Source organism: Misgurnus anguillicaudatus, chromosome 2, assembly GCF_027580225.2.
Source record: "Misgurnus anguillicaudatus chromosome 2, ASM2758022v2, whole genome shotgun sequence".
In the NCBI taxonomy this organism is placed as follows: Eukaryota; Metazoa; Chordata; class Actinopteri; order Cypriniformes; family Cobitidae; genus Misgurnus; species Misgurnus anguillicaudatus.
The window spans coordinates 15,625,579-15,648,944 of record NC_073338.2 but is presented as its reverse complement, the minus strand read 5'-3'; the positions used below and the strand labels follow the sequence as shown (position 1 = coordinate 15,648,944).

Below are 23,366 nucleotides of genomic sequence, written 5' to 3'. Positions count from 1 at the left end.
GTTTGCATACATAATTAAATAAATATTATACATATAATATAATTCATACTGTAAAAATAATTGACTTACCATTAAGAACAATACAGATACATTACAGAAATGCACACATATACATCTCAGTAGCCATTAAAACTTTAAATATATAAATAATAAAACCTATAACGTGATAAAAACGCCATAAAAACACTACACTGAAGGGAAAAATAGGGGGAACATAGGGGGAACAGACTTCGACACAACACCGGTCCCTCCCGTCTCAATGTGTCAATCATTTCTGATAGGTTTCTTATTAAATAATTATGGATTTAGATTGCGCAAGGTTTAAAAAGGGGGTGGGGTCTTATTATAAACTTAACAAAACCATGGTTCATTGTTGGCAAAATGATCATGATTGCCTTTATATTTCACATGTGGTTCAGTCTTGTATACTTATTAGGCATACTTTGCTTTTAATTAAATATTTAGGCGTAAGAAGTTGTATGAAATATATTTATCTAAATTTATTAATTAGTTTTCACTATTTTCATCAGAAGTCTTCATTTCAGGGGTAATTTTTTTCAAAATTCTCTTCCGTGGGGGCATGTCACCGGACCCAGGCAACCACAACCCCCCCCCGTTCCTTATTTCCATTTCAGAAAGGTGGCAACCCTATTTATAAGCAGCATGCAAAAACATCTCTCTGACACTTATAAAAAACCGTTTTGTATAGTACTGAAAAGAACAAAGTTTAATAATAATAATCGAGTGCTCGTATCGCATTAAAGCTCCACTGTGTACTATTTTTAGTTAATTCTTAGCAAAAACCCATGTTTTCTTTCAAAAGTATGTGCTCATTCATGTGTAATTACGCCCACCCCACTAATCAAAGTATTCTCGTAAGTGTAGAATCTGCTATTTAAAATACATACGATCGAGTCGCTCTCTGGCTGAATCCATGTTGTGCCTCCATCTTTGAAATACATTAGCCGACGAGGGACATTCCTGAAATTCAAGCTCCGCCTTTCGCGCTTTCAGACTACACTCAAGCTGGCCGCGAGCTGAAGCCTACGGAGGTTGCATGTGTAGGCGGTATATGTCATCAAGACAGACTTATTTCAGAATATTAACAATTATAAAGCTGACAATTATTCTTAGTTAATTGTAAATTGATGTAATATGCTTATGACTTGCGAATGTAATGCTCAGTTAATTTAAATAAACCAGGCTTGGTGACGTATGCAGCCTGCGACCTGCGTAGACTGAATCCTTCGGCCGCACGCCGTGATAAACCTGCGATCTAATGCTTTGATTTGAAAGCCTGTTGAAGACATATTCTCGAGGACATTATAACAAGTCGCCAAGGAAGCGAAACGGGGATTTTAAACAACAACGCGACAGGAAAAACATCAAGACCAAAGTCAATATTGGAGTTAGTTTTCCAAGATGGGGCTCAATGGACAATGAAGTTGCTACTTTCTATTTTCACCACAGGTAATTCAGCATATTCGTTTACATCTATACAGTCTATGTTGTAAACTTGAAGTTTTATAGTTCTTTGGCTAACTATAGCATATTATGCAGTTAGTGTAAACACGCATGTGGTTCGAACAGCCACACGCCGTCTCTCCGCCCATTTATGTAATCTGAGGTACTGAGATAAATGTTTTTCATCTTTTCTGACCTCTAACGTAGCACAAACACACGGTGACAGCGCTATTTTTAGCCTTTCATTGATAAAACGCCGCTGATCTGTGCGTCTTTCATTTCATTTTACAAGCGTGTGAAAGTTGAGCGATCTTATTTCACCAATATCAGAGAAAGCTCTTACATATACACGGACATGTAACGTTTACTTAAAACATAAGCATTGGACTCTGACATATTAGTTTCGCGTCCATTTAAACCTGTGATTACTCCAGCTCATGAGTAAATGACAGGAGAGGAACTGGTCCACAGACCATCTCCTCAGTAATCTGAAGAGAAGCGGTCGAAAATGGACAAAAAGAGACAGATTTAAACACCAAGTGTAAACGTAATGTCTCTCTCTCGTCCACTTGTGATCTGATCGACGAAAACACATCTTAATACCAAGTTTAACAGCCCCTGTGATATTTTTCCTCGCGTGGATAAAAAAGGAGTGTCTAAGCTACGTTTATGATTGCTTTTTGTAACTTATGTGATTTTAAGCGGATATATCATGACAATCAGACTTTTTACATGTTTAACATAAATCTGTATGCTTTGACGGATCACAGGCAAAGGACAATGCAAATTGTTCTTTTTTTTCATTGCTTTTGCTTTAGCTACTGGAAGCCATGTTAACCTTGGCATGACAGGGCCACCGTACTAGTTAAAACGCGTTCAGAATGGGGGGGGGGCTAGAAACTAATAATCAGTTGGTTGTCATATAGAGTTTTACCGCTAGATGGGAGTAGATCCTACACAGTGGGGCTTTAAGAATAAATGAGAAAGCAATAGTAACGTTATACAAGTATAGTTTTATTCACGTTTACCTCACGCCAAAACAATAACAACACAAAAGACACTAAATATGAATTAAAAAACAAGTAATAGTTTGATCATGACACCAAATACTGCTGATTTGATCTCATTTTGACGATCATAAACAAACAAGGCCAACATGAGAGCCAGGGAATCCCTTTCAGAGATGTAGCCCAGAGAGGGCGGTGGTCAGCGGGGCGAGTGAACACTGACGTCCGCTCATGCTTTGGTTCTCATTCGTACCGAATCTCACTAAGCAAACATTCAAACAGGCGCTATCTTTACTAATCGACTGCAGATTTAAATATAATACATATACATTCTCAACTGAACTAATCTTAAAACCAGTGTTGGGGTTAGTTACTCAAAAAAGTAATATATTACTTATTACATATTACTCTCAAAAATAGTAATGCCTTACTTTACTTTATTACTCCCTGGAGCAAGTAACTAGTTATATTACTAGTTATATTACTAGTTACATTTTTTTTCTGGGCAAGAATGTTTATTTGGGCAAGCCACGGCCAAGAAAACATCCAAACACAAAACTCCCAAATCAATAAAAAGTTACAATTTTATTAGATTAAATTTGATAACAATTTACTCATTCAAAATACAGGGATGACAACAGGTTGCAATTATTTTTAGATGGACACCTTTAAATGGACAGCTGATAAAATAATGACGGTTCACAATAAATTATTTCCTGATTAAGACTTCCAAGAGTTCTGTATTCTTAGCAGGGGGATACCATGATGTTAGTGCACATTATTTACCCACCCACTATACACAGCAATGCACAGCAAATTCATCCAACACCCAAACATATAAATATATCAATTTAACACCGCAAAGTAATAAATACACAATCAATTCAATAAATATCATTAAAATCACTCAAGCTAAAGACACAGCCCAGCAAGCAATTTTGCGTCTAATAGACGTCTAGTAGCCGTCTAAACACCCCCCTGACGTCTAGGCTAAAACAAGGCTAATTTTGGGCTGTCAGTGAAAATCTAGTAGACGTCTATCATAGCCCAAGAATAGACTAGTCATCAAATAGACGGCTATTAAACGTCTACATATATACGTCTAATAGACGGTGAATGTGGGTCTAGGTTAATAAAAGGCTAATTTTGGGCTGTCAGTGAAAATCTAGTAGACGTCTATCATAGCCCAAGAATAGACTAGCCGTTAAATAGACGGCTATTAAATGACTACACATATGTGTCTAATAAACAACAAAGTAATGGCTAAGGAATAATTTTTAATCCAATATAACAAGTTCTCATAAACATGCAATTATGCAAATTTATTAAAAATATATATTGTTAATACAATAGAAATTCAGATAAGACAAAATGAAGAAAAACTACTTAACAAAAAGAATAAAAACAGTAACAAAATAAAAGCATAAATAACAAAATACAATTTTAAAAATGAAATAACATCTAAACATTAAAAAACTATCTTCAGTTCACTTCAACTTATTAATTGTACTAATTTCTATACACCACGTCCTCCCTGGTGCCTGTTTGAAATGCCCCCCATTGCATCCTTCACTTCCAGTTCTCTTGCTGCTGGAAAGTTGTTCAACACAGCATCTGCCAAATATGAAAAGAATGCATGAGACAAGAATTTTTGCTTTATGTTAAATGTGATCGTCATTCTCTTTTGAAGAAGTCTAATATAAATATTGACAGGTCAACAACAGTAATCATACCGTTCTCATTACTACAAACACAAGTGCATGTTTCTCTGCGTGATTAATGACATTTTGGAACTAGCAAAAGAGGCTTAAAGGCAGGGTATCTGATTTTGATCCAGAAACATTTTTAGTTATGCTGGCTGAAAGTCTCCTGAAGTCTTGATAGGAATCACTATGTTAAGTTGTCTAAATGTGTATTTTTATATATTTGTGTCATCTGTTAAAGGCATAGCACCAAAAAACGTTCAACAAATCATTGAACTCCGACCGAATGCAATAATTGGACGTGGGCATGGGCCAGTTACCAGTTTCAAGGTATACCGAGATTTTCAGAGTCAAGGTTTTAAAAACCACAACAATTTTCTGTGATACCGGTTTCAATGTATGAACTGTGTTTTTACACAAAATGAATTAAATCATGTAATTGAATTCATGTTTACATTTACAATTGAAAGAATATTATCATTTAAAGGCTTTATTTTTATCTGGCATAAACGTTGTATGTTGCTTAAAAATAAAATGTATTGTGTCCAGTTGAAAAGTTGATGTTTTAATACGCAGACATTTGAAAATAACACATTTTAGTGTCACAATGGCAATACCGCAACACCGTGGTATTTTTGCTTACGGTTATCACACTGCCAGAATCTCATTCCGGCCCATGCCTAATGTGACGCATAAAATTTTTGCCCCTCTTCTGTGAACATGTTTTGCATGCCACTTCACACCCTGTTCATGCTCTGTAAACATAGGGAGAATCAAACAAACTTTCCTGCTGAATTGACAACCTGCACAGGAGCAGCAAAATGAAAGACATTTTGAAATAACAAAAAACATCTGGATGAGCAAAGAGCAAAAACCCAAATTAACATTGGTAACTTCACTGCTTTTCCGCAAGATGAAAAACAGCTACAGGTCTGAAAGGGTCGTTGCAGTGTTTCTTTTGGACAGGTAGGGGTGCGGTGTAATTCTATTTTGATGGATTCAGATTGTATTTTATTGAAACGTGTTGCTTATGTAGTTTGTGTTCCTTTACAAATTAGTGTAATGATATTTATCTTTTCAAATTTGTAAACGTGCTGTATTTAATTCGGATTAAAAACAGTTTTTATGTTGGTTATTTTGGTAATGTTATTCACTTTGTCAGTCTTACTGGTTAATGAGATTGGAGTGTGCTTCTGGTCGGTGCGTGTAGGCTAAAGTTAGTATTTTTCAAAATCAAATACCCTGCCCTTTAAGATGCCAAGCAAAAAATATTCACAATACAATCTTATGGAAAAAAACCTGTCAAATGTCTAAAAATAAAACAAATTAAACAATACCGTATGGGTATGCTTTTAATGATTAGAAGATATTAAAGGCGGAGTCCACGATGTTTGAAAAACGCTTTGGAAAAGGAGACGGGCCGACTACCAAAACACACTTATAGCCAATCAGCAGTAAGGAGCGTGTCTACTAACCGACATACTTGCCGGGTTGCGTATGTGTGGGGCGGGTCTATCAACAGAAGGTCCAGATTCTATTGGGGTAGGGGCGTGTTTGTTTAGGTGATTTCAAATATCAACATTGGCTTTCAAACATCGTGGACTCCACCTTTAAGGCAGTACCGGACTGTCGTCAATTACTCCTCACATAGCCTAATGCCATATTAAAAGAAATTATTTAACCAGTAAAAAAAACAAGATCTATTTTGTGAAACACCATTCAGCCTAAAAACACATACAAACACACTTACCTTTAATAACTGAGAACTGGTGTTTTATTAAATGCTTGCTTCTGCAGTGGACCACCACCATTCATGTTGAACTTTGACATTAGTGAATTTTAGTGAACTCTAAAATACAAAAGACAATGTTGTTAACAGTTGCAGACTGACATATTTTTTTGTGAATACATGAAAGACTGTGTTGACACCACAATGTCTGATTACTGCATGTTTATAGAATTTACCTGTCCAGCATTCTTCAGGCAAGTTTCTCCCTCCAATTTCGCACAGCTTTGACACCTGAATAGCACATGCCTTTGTCAGTACTTGTATAGTATTGTACAGTATTATATGCTTTAGTGTACACGTGTTTACCAACTTTAAAAGGTGAATGCCCAGTGACCTGCGAGTTTTCCCTCACTAACACAATAAAACTCTTTATTCCAACAGACTGAAGGGCTGTAAGTTAACTCCATATGCTTTCCCCCCCACAATCTATCTCTGTATGCATAATTGTAAAGCACAACTGCCTACATTATACTGTGAGCAACACATTGATAACTTAGCTAAGTTACTGCTGTTACTAAAAAGCAGCATACAAAATACTCATGTTAATATTCAGTGTAACGTTACATAGACTAATACATTTACCTTCACTGTTTTATTAAATTGTGTTCAGTTTATACTGTTTATGTTTTATAAAACATGGGTTACTTACACTAACGTTATACTGTTAAGTTACCCGCAAGAATGTCACGATTCCTACAACAAATAAAGTAAATACATTTTAAACAAATGTAAAATAAAATATTTAAAAGCACTTACAAGACCAAACGAGTGTGGAAGATTGCTTTCCTTCTGGCTGCTCGCTGGTGTTGATTTTCAAACAGCGGAAATCTTTCTCGCGAGATTTGGCCTCGTGTTTGTGTACTGCTGCCCTCTAGCGGTTTGGAGTTGTAACTGGATTTTGTTTATCATTGAAATACGGTCAAATAATGAATGTTATGCGTGACAGCAGATATTCAGATAAGATAAATAAAACCAAACATCTTGAATTCACTGGTGTCTTTGCATGCCTGATGAAATATCATACATCTTGCAAGTTATTTTGGCAAAAACAAAATTTTATTAAATTCAAGGTTATTCTGGGCTAAACATGATTTGTTCGTAGCCGGTCTATTTATGAGCTAAATAGTGGCTATGTACGACGGTGCATAAAACACTTTAAAAAAATTAAACAAACCTTGCAATCGCTGTTAACTTTGCTTACACAATGACATACCATACATCTCACAAGTTATTTTGGCAAAAACCACATGTAATTAAATTAATGGTTATTTCTGGGCTAAACGTGGGTTATTCGTAGTCGGTCTATTTGAAAGCTAAATAGTGGCTAAGTACAGACGGTGCATAAAACACTTTAAAGAAATGCCCAGCAAACATGCCCGTGCGGGCCCACTGTGGGAATGCTGTGGGACACTGTGGGCAGGGCAAACCCACACCAAACCCCAAATGGGCCCCATGCGGGTTAGCCCATGTGGGGCCCACAGTAGTTTGCCCTTTGGGGGCCCTATATGGGTTTACTATGGGCAAGCCCACTGTGGGCTTGCCCATAGTAAACCCACACAGGCCCCATATGGGCTAGCCCATGCGGGCCCCCATGACTTTGCCCTGTTGGGCCCCATGAGGGTTTTTTTGTGGGCCAACCCACAGTGGGCTTGCCCACAGAAAAACCCAAACAGGGCCCATATGGGCCAGCCCATGCGGGCCCCTTATGACTTTGCCCTTTTGTGCCCCATGAGGGTTTTTTTGTGGGCCAACCCACTGTGGGCTTGCCCACAGAAAAACCCAAGCAGGGCCCATATGGGCTAACCCATGCGGGCCCCCTATTACTTTGCCCTTTTGCGCCCCATGAGGTTTTTTGTGGGCCATCCCACTGTGGGCTTGCCCACAAAAAAACCCAAACAAGCCCCATATTTTCGAGCTAGCCCCCATTATTTTGCCATTTATTCTTGGATCCCTCACATCCAAGTCACCCCATTTTGAACTTTTGCTATCTGGCCGGCGCTTCAGAGCCGCAAATACCAGAACAGTAAGGCACAAAAACAGTTTCTTCCCCCAGGCAATCTACCTCATGAACAGTTAAATGTTCCCCACTCATGCAAAAAAAGTGCAATATCCTTATATTTATTTGTTACCCCTCCATTCTAGTACATCCCTGCATCTTATTTAATCCTATTAAATTGTCATTTATAGCACAATTGTTTACACACCTATTTATTTGCCTACAATTTTTGTCTGTGTGTTGGTGTCTTTCTGTACTGGAAGCTTATGTCACTAAAACCAATTCCTTGTATGTGCAAGCATTCTTGGCAATAAAGCTCTTTCTGATTCTGATTCTGATTTCTGATTCATTTATCATAGTAATAATATTTTTTTAAATATTTGAATTATTAAAATAAGTATAATTATTATAAAATTATTAAAATAATTATCATTGGTTGTTATTATCTTAGCAGATTCAAGATTCAAGAGTTTTTATTTGTCACATACACAGTTATATACAGAGTACAACCGCCAGTGAAATGTAAAAGATCATTTCCTTTTGATGTTAATTGTTGTTGTTAAATCAAAAACCATAGTTACTACACATTTGCTATAATAAAACCATTTTTATAAATTTTTATGAAGGTCTGTCCATTTAGAACAAAATGTGCATGCATGTTTATGTAGAAATAATTGAACACACCCCCGGATACGGCTCTTAAAAGCTATGCTTTAAAGCACAACATTTCTGTTTATTTTAATACAATAAATATTTAATGTTAAACAAGTTCTAATTTTCAGTCCGTCTGAACGCAGTGCTTCGCTATGAGAAGCACTTTCTTTACCATGTTTATTGTTTTTTAACATGTTCTCTTTTGTTATGTGTTATTAGGCATGTTCGACTTCATGAAGCGCTGCGAGAACCCACATCATATGTTGATGACGTAAACGTATCGCGAGACTGAATCAAGAAATTACACGTAGAGGTCTAATTTCGAACCGCTCTCGCGGTACATTGACGTCATCATACTGTCAGCGCCGCATGAGGTCGAACACACCTATTATTTGCGGGCACCCGCCTCCGTCCTCGTGAGTTAAAAAAAACTGAATTTAACAGATGTTTACCTCAGGCGACAGTTTTTGTTTCTGTGATAAATTCTGAGGTAAGTTTTTATTAAATCCTGGTTACTTCATTAAAATAAGTTCACAGTAATGTTCATTTTGTTGTTAGTAATTCGATATGACTAAAATATTATGAACTTTAATGTTTACTGTTGATTTAAGCTGTTAGTTTGACTGACCTCGTGATGTAGCTAAGCTAATGTAGAGCAGATCTTTTATTTGTCTTTAGTTTCTATAAAATGTGTTATCCTCGTTCTTAAATGTATTTTACATTGTTTAGTTAATTATTACGCAGGTTATTCAATGTAGGGTTTTTACGCGTAAATAATAAGGTTATAACTTAACTTACAGTACAGGCACACAGTTTACAGTAGAAGAAATTAAACAGAAGCCATCAATTCTGCATTAATAACTATTGTACTTTTATGTTCACTTTTCTTTCAGCTAATTTTCTTGTTGTGTTTGATCTTTTCCATTGGCTGAAGAGTAAGTATTACTGAAATAAATGGGTCAAAATAAGTGCTCAAAACGCTCTCCTCAATACAATGGATAAATAAAAAATATAACTACAAAATATTAACTACAACTAAATAGTCAGCTCACTTTGACTTCATGTACACCTCAGTCCCATATCATGTATTAGAACAGGGGTGGGGAACACTGGTCCTGCAGGGCCACTGTCCTGCAGAGTTTTGTTCCAACCCTAATTATACACACCTGAAAAATCTAATTAAAGTCTTCAGGATCACTTGGAAATTAAATTCAGGTGTGTTTGATTAGGGTTGGAACTAAACTATGCAGGACAGTGGCCCTCCAGGACCCAGGGTTCCCCACTCCTGTATTAGAAGATGCGTATAGTTTTAATAAAAAATGTTTTTCTGTCATCATTTTATATTTTATTGGAACACAGCTCATTCACCTAAATCAAATAGTGACTCGCTGGTTAATATCCATCAGCTTTCTGCAATAAAATCCTAAAGATCCCAAATTATAAGATCATCCGTTTGGATCCAGTTAAAGCAATAAAACCTACTTGAAATACTTGGTAAGAAAAACTAGTGCAGTATACATTGTATAAATTATAGTATCTTAGCACTTATCTTATTATTGCCACCTTAAAGCTCACATAAAACACCACACACTGTTTCTGCTAATGTTAAAGGAGTAGTTCACTCAAAAATGGTCCCCATTGACTTGACCATAGTAATTTTTCCTACTATGAAAATTCAATGGGCCCCATTTTAAGAATGGACTACTCCTTTAATCTTATATACCTATAGAGTAGTATTGCATCCTTCAAATATATAAAGACCTTTTAGTTTTATCAGACTTATAAAAGACAGATCAGCTGTACGGATTCTTTAGGCATAAATCCGGGCGGGAGCAAATGTAAGTCCCTTTGCTTACATTTACAAGTATACATTTACTGAATATATGCTACACCAATGTTATCTTGCACTGAACGATTCCTTATATATATAGCTTAGACTTTAAGCACATAATAACTAGGTCTCAAATCAAGCAATTGAAGTATTTTAATAATTGGGGCTAAAAACAATGTTAAAATGTAGAAAACCCCTTTTATAATTAGTTTCCTACTTGGATTAATCATGATTGACTTTTTGTAAAAAAAAACTTGTTTTAATGTTGATGTTTATATTGTTTTTTTATGTTTTCACTTAGATGCTGTGACCAAAAAGCAACCAGGACACTACATCTGCAGTGACAGAGTGCAGGATGGGGGAGGAATCAGAAGGACCAGAAGATAATATCAACTGGTGCCCCTGAGGAGATTCACATTGTTCTGTTTCTTTTGTTTAGTAATAAGTGGTTTTATGTGATTTTGTAAAATAAAAGAAATTCAGTATTCAATCCACATGTTTTGCACATAATTTTCTATATTTTACTTCCATGTATTTACAGCCAGGGTGCCTACCATATTTATTGCCCAATGTGCCCACACGTTGCCCACAGTTAGCCCAAACTTTGCCCAGTGTGCCCACACTTTGCCCACAGCCCACACTTTGCTCAATGTGCCCACAGTTAGCCCACACTTTGCCCAATGTGCCCACAGTAAGCCCACAGTTAGGCCATAATTTGCCCAATGTGCCCACAGCAAGCCCACACTTTGCCCAATGTGCCCACAGCAAGCCCACACTTTGCCCAATGTGCCCACAGCAAGCCCACACTTTGCCCAATGTGCCCACAGTAAGCCCACACTTTGCCCAATGTGCCCACACTTTGCCCACAGTTAGCCCACACTTTGCCCAATGTGCCCACAGAAAGCCCACACTTTCCTCAATGTGCCCACAGTAAACCCACACTTTGCCCACAGTTAGCCCACACTTTACCCAATGTGCCCACAGTTAGCCCACACTTTGCCCAATGTGCCCACAGTAAGCCCACACTTTGCCCACAGTTAGCCCACGCTTTGCCCAATGTGCCCACAGTAAGCCCAATGTGCCCACAGTAAGCCCACACCCAGCCCACACTTTGGGCTGTCCCACTGGGGCCCCATTGTGGGCCCATAGTGTGGGGCCCACACGTGCCCTGCATTCCACGCGGGCAGCGGGGCTCACAGGGGCAGCCCGCTGTTGGACCCAATTTTTTGCCCGCAGTGGCCCCACCTGGGGCCCAATGGGACATGTTTGCTGGGTGAAACAAAATACCTTAATCGCTTTGAACTTTGTTTACATGATGAAAAATCATACATCTCACAAATCATTTTGGCAAAACAACATGTAATTAAAATACATGTTTATTTCTGGGCTAAACGTGGTTTATTCGTAGTCGGTCTATTTATGAGCTAAATTGTGACTACGTACAGACGATGCATAAAACACTTTAAAGAAATTAAACGAAATACCTTGTAATCGCTGTTAACTTTGCTTACATGACGAAATAGCATACACCTCACAAATTATTTTGTCAAAAACCACATGTAACCAAATTAAAGTTTATTTGGACTAGAAGTGGGCTAGGCACAGCCCGGCTATATCGGGTCTATACTGAAACGAGACGTTGAAATGACGGCTATTGCTTGCTGGGAGCCTTCGTCAATTACGGTAAAATTGATATACAAAATTGATGGGATAAACAACCTGCATGCAACCCCTGTTTACATACAAACAAACAATGAAATGAGCGCCGGGAGACCGTGGCATAACCTCACATTCATCAAGGTCTCCACGGCGAGAAAACCCACCGTAAATACATCACATTTTAATACAACATAAAAATTACTGCTGGCTTCCTTACCCGCTACCGGACGTGGGGCACAGCGTTCGGAGAAACATTAAAGAGTGTGCACTTCACCGTCAAGTTATTTTCCTTCCGTTGAACATAATAAAATAATGACTGAATCTCCTCCCGTCGAAACTAGCGAACCTTCCTCTGAAAAAAAGCTTGCCGTTGTTGACGCTTCCATTTTCCCGATCTGTCTTTGAGTGTGCCGCTCTGCTGCCGGCTGCCGGGTGTCGACCAATCGGTGATGGTAAATGATACCTCATGCCAAACTTAGACCAATCACTGTTCCATTTACGCCCTCCTCCACTTCCCTTTTATTCTCTGTGTTGTTTGCCTTTGTGTGATGAAGGTGCTACTGGCGAATGTAACGCAAGTAACTAGCTCGGGAAAACTGTAATAATATTACCATTTTCAGACGGGTAATGCGTTACACTACTAGTTACTGAAAAAAGTAATATTATTACAGTAACGCGTTACTTTGTAACGCGTTACACCCAACACTGCTTAAAACTACACTTTGTGACCAAGAAACGGTAATATAAAGTAACGGCTTTTCCATCCATTGAGTTAGAAGTAGTTCTCAAGAAGTAGTTCTCAAACAAAGAGGCTTTTAAAATAACTCCGTTGTTGTTTTCTAGTTTTCGTTTTTCAAACGTGTGCCATCGAACTGATGTATAAAAGCAATATCGCTCTCGGAGTCGTGTGATATAGCTCTATATCATCACGGCTGTGATTGCCTCCGGCACACGGCCTGCGGCCTCGTGCCTCTGGCCTAATCACAGCCGTGATGATATAGAGCTATATCACACTCCTACTCGAGCGATATTGCTTAAATATATATATAAACTTAGCACTTTACTGTATACGTTACATTATTAATACGCTTGATTAATACGGTTTAACCTTAGCCGCTATATTCTACTTATATTATCTATTGATTTTCAGTGTTCTCCCCTACATCTACTCATATAAAGCTGCTTTGCAACAATTGACAATTGTGAAAAGCGCTATAAGCAAAATTGAATTGAATTGAAGTGAGATGGGCTCAATAGAGAGAGCGGTGCGGCATGTTAAATATATATGATAAATAGTTTTTCTGAGTGAGAAATATAATGTGTGGCGCCTAGTTTGCCGCTTGAACAGTCTGAATGCATTTGCGCGTGTCGAGCAGAGTAGACGCGTGGAAAAAACCAAGCATTTGACGCACGTCAGAGGCAAAATCCGCTTCTTGTGGGAGGGCCAAGTGCTATGCGGTTGTCTGTTTGCAGTATGACTGATGTTGATTGTGCATTTATCAAGAGAGTTACCGGTTTGTATTTGGTAACCTTACTATAGGGGGAAAATAAACGGCGTGGGTCGATAAACGTCTCGTGACTCAAAAGTGAAATGTGTATTACAACTTACCAGGTTGCCCAAAGTCCTCACTGACACTCTTCCAAGTGAGGTCCTTTTTATTCCTGTCTCTATAGAAATAAGAACTTGTGTCGTATAGCTCCAGGTGACTGCTCACGGACAATATCAAGCGGCCCTTCAGGTTGAATGAGTGACTTCGGCGGGGCTGCCTCCACAGCGGCAAGCAAGCTCCTAATTGATTAACGCGGCGCGAAATTTCCGCCGAAGTTCAATTTTTTTATTTCATATGTTAGAGTCACAGACAGAGATAAAGAAAGACAGTTTGTAGACATTGATGGAAATAACCCCTTTAGTTTAACCCAAATGGGGTTCAGATCAACCTGATGATTATAAGAGAGCACAAGACTGTGGTGCTCTCACAGTGGATTCAGGTTTTTGGGATGATGTTGATCCGCATTATATCATTTGTGAAATAGAAATCAAATAATGTGCCTCATATAAGTATAATAGATATAAGTATCTATACAAATCTGCAGTATTAATACACTGTTAGAAATCTGTATAATATTCACACTTTCTGCATGTTTTCATCTGACCGTCAAATATATATTTACTATTATGTAACATTACAGTTAAATATACACAAACAAGTAACATCGCCTTTATTTGTTATGTCATTGTGTTCTCAGTTTTATGAAATTAATGTTTATCATGTTTGGCTGTGGCACCTGCAAACAAGTTCTTTACATTTTACTAAAACTATTTGCAATAAGCTGTTTTATTATTTAAAGAGTTACTGTTTTTTTTTACAGCAGTACACTGAATAATAGTCAAATATTGACAGCATGGATCATAAACCCAACTCTATGGCCAGTTCCTCACAGTTTCAACCACTTGACAAACAATAAGTGCTGGATTCTTTATCCTCTAATATAACACAAAACAAGAACATGTGGCACAATGAATCCTTAAAGTCCATGTGTTCACAACAAGCAACGGACAAGACCCAAAGTATGAATGAATCAGAATCCAGACTTCATGCTCTGTCACAAGACACTCAACCCAAAAAACATCTACAAGGCTGATCGGATCGTGATCCTCTTTAGGACTTGGTGTGTCATGAACTCATTTTTTTTTTTTTTGTTTTATCATGTGATAATGTGGTTTCAAATCTAAAAGTGCTTTGCACAATGTGCACATTATGCTGGGAGTGTATCTGAGAGGTGGGTCAGTGTCTCACAACATCAGTTTAAACAACAAGAATCTCCTCTGTACAGTCACTTGTGTGATTTTGATAACTTGGACATCTATCGTTGGGTGTGATCTTCTGCACTAAAATGGTATGTAATGAATGCTATTTCAAAATAAATGAAAACAATATAAGATTTAATAAAAACAGGAATGGTTATATGAGCTTATTTATTAAAGTGAACTACCAAAATGTTGCAACACATTTTTTTGTTATACACAATACTAACACCTACTTTTAATGACTACCGTCTAAATACTGTGTGCTGTTAAACTTGTTTACTGTAATGATAAAATACAGAAGAAAAGCTCATCTGAGATACATTGAATAATATGGTGTAGTGAATTACATCTTTACAATCTGAATCAAATGGCTTTTATTTGCTTTTAAGTGTGCACATACACACAAACAAAGAGTTTGTTGTGGTCTTCAGGATCTTGGAGGACTTGTATACATATTTAAATGAAACAATGAAAGAAAAGTAAAATATGCATAAAACAGTAATAAAGTATTCAAACTACGTATAATGAACTAAATTAAGGTATAAAAGCTGCTTCTGAACTGAACAAGCTTTAAAATGTTGTTATTGAAAAGACTTTATGTAAGTTGTGTCTTGTGCCATGAGACAGACGTTTCCTGTTTACAAGTCACACATATCTGGAGTTAATTTCCTCAATATTATCATGAGAAATGAAGTTTTCTTTTGTGAATATTTGCTTTAAAACACAAATAAAAAGCTATTTAATTAAAAATAATGGTGTCTAAGGTTTTCCCACTGTGAACTATCAGGTGTTGCTGTTGAAGCCGTACATCAGTGTCCTTCTGCTGCTTCAGTTCAGACAGCAACTATTGGCTCAAAACAGTGGACCTAAAGGAGAGAAGGGAGATCGAGGTGAGTGAATAAATGTGTGAAGTGATCGTGTCAGTGCTTTACATGTAAATACAGAGATCTGGAGAATGATTTGATTTTATTCTCAGGAGTGCAGGGACCACCAGGTTACCCAGGACTACCTGGGCCACGTGGACACCAAGGAGACAAAGGAGACAGAGGAGAGCCAGGTTATTTTTTTTTATATAGTTTACAGAACTTTTACAGATGATTGTGGAATAGCATTTGCAATGTGTAAAATTTAAGAGGATCTCTTGACAGAAATGCAATATAATATACATAACGATGTTTTCAATGATCTGTAAAGACCTTACATAATAATCATGTTTTTATTACCTTAAAATGAGCCGTTAAACTAACCCCTTATGGAAGTCGCTGTCATGTTTCTAAAGTAGCCCTAAATGGACAAACTGTTCTACAGAGCATGTTTTATCCCTACGTTGTCTCAGAGGATGATGTGTTTGTCCTGTGGCAGCTAGGTATAGCTTTAATATGCGCTTCGAAAAGGACAGGTGACCTTTGGACTGAACTGTTGGTTGTAATTTACAGTCTTACCGCTGGTTGCCACTACAACTCCCTGATTGCACCTTGAAAACATTACTAATTTATCTGTTACTTATATCGAAGGTCTGTTGAGCCATGGTCTCCTTGAATGGCCAAGCACCACCCAAGAGGACACATGACTGACACAAAAAGCAACAATTATGTTTTGTTTTGTTTCGCGTCACATTTATTGGCTTGGAAATTTCGCCACAATAAGAAACTGGTGTGTTGCACACTATATGAGTGGGACCGGACGCCTGGGACATGGCCGAATCATTCACGAACGTCTCTAGACTCTTGTATATTTATCAGAGCTGCTATGGCAACTTGAAGGTCCGACGTATGGCAAAATTCGACATGTTTGTTGTTATTTTCCTGAACTGGCGCATGCCTGTGACGTAAACGCGTACGTTACGAGAGCCACCATGAGCAGAATTGTTGCGTTTTTACCCTTTAGACGGGAACGCGACGGTAGAGCATTTTTAAGATTTCCACCCTGGAGGGTGGTTTCACTCTTTTGCGTTTTTAAGCCCCAAAAACACTGTCGCTGTGTAAACGAAAGGCACATCCGATAAAATATTTGCCACATCCGATAAAAAAGTGTTTCCAGATAATTGTTCGGTATGCATCAGACATTCAGCCAATAACCTGTGGCCGTAACATCTAAGGCTGAGACTATAAGTTTCCTTTTGAAAAAGTTCAATTGACATTGCGTCAAACGCTGATGCTATGGGAACTCCACCTTATTTTTCCAATCCTGAAATCTTATTGAGTAATGCCATGTTGTTTTAGTAATGCAAATTCTGACAGATTCTCCTGACAGTATAAAATGTGCTGCATTACAACATTGTTTCAAAATCTTCTCCTTTACGTTGATATCATGAAGTTTTGGGATTAAAAAAAGATGTCATCCCTGTGACAATCTACTGTATATCCAACAAATGAAGAAGGGAAGGCTCTTCAAAGGGCAAATAACATTCGTTTATCTTACAAGAAGAAACAGCGTTATTTCTCTGTTATGGATGTGACAATTCGCAATGCTAAACTTACATGGCTAATAGCCAATAGCGTTGTTTATGCTGATGACAAGCTAAATAGAGGGTATGCACGTGACGTCACCTTCGGCGAAAGTAACTGCGGTTACGCCCACTGAGTGGCGAAAGACAGAGCGTCAAAATGGGTGTACAATGTGAAATCAGCGAAAATGAGCGAAAACAGGGCGAAAATGCGTCTAAATGGGAAACAGCAGTTGTGTGATAGACTGTTCAAATAGATTAACAGGAATTCGGAGCTATCGTTTTACAGACTGCCAAAAAACACTGAAAGGAGAAGTAAATTGATCGTTCATGCCAACATCCACAGATCACAGGTGGGTTGACAAGTTACTAGGGTCACTATCAAGCAGAGGTTTTACTAAAATATTATTCAAGTATTTGTATTTTATCCGTGTTTTTCTTTGGGAAACATACATTTCAAAGCATATTATCATAATTTTTACTCTATTACAAGTTTTTGTTTTACATTTAATATTTAAGTACATTAACACATTTTTACTCAAGTAAAAGTACACAAATTTGATGTAATTAGGTATTAAATAAATTCTAATATGCAATATTAAAGAATACAATTTCTATGCTTTAAACTTTAGTGAAGTAAAAAAAAATCCAAAACAAAGACCCTAATAAAGCACAGATGCTTGAAAATGTAACTAATGTAACTAAGTATTGTCCACCTCTGCTTTCAAGTCCAACTAAGTTTAATTTAAGCTGATAATAGTCCATTTTACTGGCATTTTCCAAGCAGTTGCTATGAAACCCAGCCATTTTTATGAACGTTTGCAACTCAACATGGCGAGTTCCGGCGTGGTCACGTGGAAAAGTGACTTCAATGTATACGCTCTATTGCAGAATGATGCCACAAAAATTCTTGATCTGTATTGGCGAATAAAGGCCCTCTGTTTTAAATGCTTATCTTTTACATGTGAATTTTGTCAATGTTTTGGAGTACAGTATAGATATCCTTACTAAAAGTAAAACAACTTTTGTAAAGATCTTAAAATAAATCCAAAGCTTGTAAGTCCAAAGGTTCATGTTTACTCTAACATCATCATCTTCTTGAATATTTCCCCATGGTCCAAACAAAAGTTAACATACACATCAAGCACTATTAGATATAAATAGTAAAAACGTATCTATGAACGTGCTTGGAGCTCTAAAGATGTTTTTTATTGCTCTGTGTCTCTTCACTAGCTGAAGATTTAATTACACCAAAAGTCAAAGACATTGAAGAAAGACTGAGAGTCACAGAGGAAACTCTGAAAGAATTGAAGCAAGAGAATGAAGCCAAAAACTATAGTTCAATAACAGTGCATGTGGTTTTATCTAAATATAATATGTTTTTTTCTAGATTTTTCCAGTTATTGTCTTTTTATGTTATAGTTATCTAATTCGTTTTTTGAATTACTTCTATTTTGCAACCAATGTAATAAGATTATGTATATTATTTTGAGCTGAAAATAAGGGTAAGTGAAAATAAAGCTGTAACGTTTTAATCTTTCCCAAAACAAAACCACTAAGTCCGCTTACCTGTTTACAGCCAAAAAGGTTGCATTTTCAGCTGGACTTTTGGCATCTGAATTACAACATACTGGACCCTTTGATGATCGAAGGACTCTGGTCTACAAAAATGTCTTCACTAACACCGGAAATGCATATAACTCGAACAATGGTAATCTATGTCATTCCTACATGCTTGTGTGATATAAAGTACATGTATATGTGACGTGAAATACACATTTTGCAAGGTTCCTGAATTTAAATGTTTTTTTCTTGCAGGTATTTTTACAGCACCAGTAAAAGGAGTTTATTTCTTCAGATTTTATGCTCATTCTCACATTGGTAACCAAATGGGAGTCAGTCTATATAAGAATGATCAACTTCAGTGTTCTGTGTTTTCTCTAAAAGCTGAGAGCAATGCTAATGGCAGCAATGGTGTTGTTCTTACACTGGAGAGCGGTGATAAAGTCTACACACAGCTGTGGGAGAACAGCTGGGTTTATGATGATAAAGGAAGTTTCACCAGTTTCAGTGGTTTTCTGCTTTTCCCCATGTAAATGTCAGATCCTCTAGCACATTGAATCCAGAGGGACAGACACTCTTAATGTTTCCTTTCAGCAGATATACACAGTTTTCCAAATCTTTTTTATACATTCTTTGCTCAAAATTAAAGTTACTTAGAAATCTGACTCGTGTTCGTAGTTTTTTATTTGGTAATGGCAATCTGGGCTGCATTCCTTGCATCTGCCGGAATAGCAGTAGTCCCTGTGCCTGGCCTTAGATTATAAGTCATTAGTAGTTGTAGCGGGCCAGCATCTGTCAAAATATGATTTATGACCCCCCTGTCAAGTGTGTTTTGACAGGTAGTGGAGCTATCAATCAAAAGGTGTACACGTTGGACAGTTTTGAGTGACGTTTTTATGTTTTTTTAGCCGGCTGTCCGGAGCTGCGCGTGTTTTACGACATGTCAATCAGCGCGTTGGTTTTCCTGTGCGTGAATGTTTGTCATATTTATTGATGTGAATAAAGTTTGTTGTTTTGGCTGTCCAGTTTCTGTTACCCCACTTACACTCTCCCTTCTCACCCTCCCTTCCTTACCCCTGCGTGTCTCACGGCGGGCGTCCGTTGTATAAATGGTTGTTATAAAATAGGCTTGTTTAAAACAGGTTATAGGTTTTCAGTGAATGAAAAGACTTTGGCTCTGTCTTAACCACTGAACAATGGCTGGTTCGTTTAATACCCCTATGGCTTCTGGTTTGGAAATGGATGAGGATCTGACTTTTGCACCTAAGAGGGGTGTGGGACATCGTGTGCGTATGACTGAGTTTTTACACGATTCTGAAGAAATGGTTAAATACGAGTTTCTAATGGCTGGCAAACGAGTGGGGTGCTACGAGTTTGACAAGAAATTGCGCACTGTAAAGCTTTACAGTGTGGAATCTGGTGAGAAACATGCATACAGCGATCCAAGCCTTTTTCTCCCTGCTAAAGACTGGACCTTGTTCTACAAATTTATCTGGAGAGATGTGCAAGGATGTCGTGATGTACCGTTGTATGTTGGAGAGTGGAACGGCGTGACACGGGGCATGTGTATCATGTGGTCGCAAAACCATTGTAAAAAGAAATTTGATGAGCACGTACATGTTTTCACCTGTAGAGACACATCAAAGATTTGTGAGCGTTCATGGCCTATCCCAGAGGATGAGCACAACAACCACTACGATCTGCAATTCATATTCCAGTGGAGTGATGTTCGTGTGCTTGGAGATGTTTTTTCACACATTGACAAAATGTTTAGATGCTGCAAGATGTGCGACCAATACAACTCCGTAAGGGTTAAATTGTTTGACCCCCGGGGAAGCATGGCGGGGACCGACGAGCTGCCGTCTCCGCCCACATACTACAAGCATTAAAATGAGCCGGCACAGACCCCAGACACATCGATGCATCATGTCTCAAGCATGATGAAGAAACCTGATGCTTGTGAAAGCACCACCACCAAACATGTGACCAATCTCAAACCACAAATATCTGATGTGCGTAATATTGCTACGTCATGGGATACCATGGTCCAGATGTGTGTTAATGCCGAAGATCAGCCTTGTATTTTTATTTTTAAAAAACTCTGGATTTGATGTATAAAAGCCATGATAATATTTACATAGGCGATGTAATCACAATGTCTACATATTTTGATTTATGCATTGCTATGATTTTAAAGAATCCGCAATTTAACGTGTATGAAGTTGTCGCAACAGCTGCTGAATATATGATCGATAAAAAAACTGTTTCATGTATACATTTTTTATGGTATTTAGACACCCTGTAATTGCATATATATTCTGTATTACAGTTGCTGTGTGAGAATAAAAAAAACTATCTACCCAACTCTCACGCATTACTTATTTGTGGTCTGATGAGACGACATCATGTCAGCAGAACTCATGAGCAAGGTTTATTACACACCCTCCAACCACGGGTCTTTAGATGGTAAAAATTGTTTAAAACAAGCTGTTTTAAAAGATTACGATATACGATTAAATGACGAGGAAGTTTCAGAATGGCTCTCCTCACAGGATGCCAACACATTACACAGACAGGCTCCTCTTAAATACAAAAGAAACAGAGTGATTGTTTATGGGATAGACATGCAGTTTCAAGCTGATTTGGTCGATATGTCTGCATATTCCAAGGAAAATGACGACACAAAATTTTTACTCACATGCATAGATGTATTTAGTAAATATGCATGGACTCGGGTCTTAAAGAACAAAACTGGCATTGAGGTTTTTTAACAAACATTTTCAAGAAGTTGTTAAAAAATATAATATTCATAATTTTGCCGTCACATCAGATTTAAAATCTTCTGTAGTTGAAAGATTTAATCGCAGTCTCAAAAACTTGATGTGGCTTTTTTAACAGCCACAAACTCCAGGAGGTATATTGACGTGTTACAAGATATCACGCGGGGCAACGACACCAGTTATCACAGGAGTATTAAGATGAGACCTGTGGATGTCAACAAAGATATTGAACACGTTGTGTTTGAAAATCTGTATGGACCTGCAGATGTGTGACGAGACAAGCCTGTGTGTTTTAAATACAAGATCGGTGATGTTGTTAGAATCTCCAAAGTTAGGGGGCTGTTCGCGAAAGGTTATGAACAGAATTACACAGAAGAGTATTTTACAATCGCAGAGTGCATACTCCGGGATCCACCAGTCTACAAATTACAGGATTATCTTCTCCAAGAGCTAGGAGTCAGCCAACCTGGGGTCCAATCAATGTGATGAGATCGGATGTGTTGATTAAAGCTGCCCTGTCCCATAAAAAACACACACCAGTTTTGAGTTTGCTGTTCTGAAGAAGCATTGTCTGATGTGAACCATGCCTCACACAAAAGAGCTCTCAGAAGACCTACGATCAAGAATTGTTGACTTACATAAAGCTGGAAAGGGCTACAAAAGTATATCTAAAAGCCTTGATGTCCATGTGTCCACGGTAAGACAGATTGTCTACAAATGGAGAAAGTTCAGCACTGTTGCTACACTCCCTAGACGTGGTCGTCCTGTAAAGATGACTGCAAGAGCACAGCACAGAATGCTCAATGAGGTGAAGAAGAATCCTAGAGTGTCAGCTAAAGACTTACAGAAATCTCTGGCACATACTAACATTTTTGTTGACAAATCTACAATAAGGAAAACATTAAAAAAGAATGGACTTCATGGGAGGACACCACGGAGGAAGCCACTGCTGTTCAAAAAAAAACATTGCAGCACGTTTGAAGTTTGCAAAAGAGCACCTGGATGTTCCACAGCACTCCTGGCAAAACATTCTGTGGACAGATGAAACCAAATTTGAGTTGTTTGGAAAGAACACACAACGCTATGTGTGGAGAACAAAAGGCACAGCACACCAACATCAAAACCTCATCCCAACTGTGAAATATGGAGGGGGCATCATGGTTTGGGGCTGCTTTGCTGCCTCAGGCCCTGGACGGATTACTGTCATCAATGGAAAAATGAATTCCAAAGTTTGCAGGAAAACTTAAGACCATCTGTCCGCCAACTAAAGCTTAAGAGAGGATGGACGATGCAACAGGACAACGACCCAGAAACAACAGAATGGGTTCAACAGAAGAAAATACGCCTTCTGGAGTGGCCCAGTCAGAGTCCTGACCTCAACCCGATTGAGATGCTGTGGCATGACCTCAAGAGAGCGATTCACACCAGACATCCCAAGAATATTGCTGAACTGAAACACTTTTGTAAAGAGGAATGGTCCAAAATTTCTCCTGACCTTTGTGCAGGTCTGATCTGCAACTACAGGAAACGTTTGGTTGAGGTTATTGCTGCCAAAGGAGGGTCAATCAGTTATTAAACCCAACGTGTCACATACTTTTTCCACCTTGCTCTATGAATGTTTACATTTTGTGTTCAATAAAAACATGAAAACGTATAATGTTTGTG

At 38.0% G+C, this 23,366-nt stretch overlaps 2 long non-coding RNA genes across 2 annotated transcripts; one reads left to right on the top strand and one right to left on the bottom strand.

Annotated features, from left to right (window-relative positions):
* Positions 1–3,774: 3,774 nt before the first annotated feature.
* On the bottom strand, positions 3,775–7,281 carry LOC129449923 (uncharacterized). The gene is made up of 4 exons (XR_012372230.1): positions 6,720–7,281; positions 6,140–6,194; positions 5,925–6,023; positions 3,775–4,085 (listed from the first exon to the last, which is right to left on the bottom strand). It is a non-coding gene; the product is annotated as an uncharacterized lncRNA (long non-coding RNA).
* Positions 7,282–9,511: 2,230 nt separating this feature from the next.
* On the top strand, positions 9,512–10,934 carry LOC129446339 (uncharacterized). The gene is made up of 2 exons (XR_012371087.1): positions 9,512–9,548; positions 10,746–10,934. It is a non-coding gene; the product is annotated as an uncharacterized lncRNA (long non-coding RNA).
* The last annotated feature ends 12,432 nt before the right edge of the window (positions 10,935–23,366 follow it).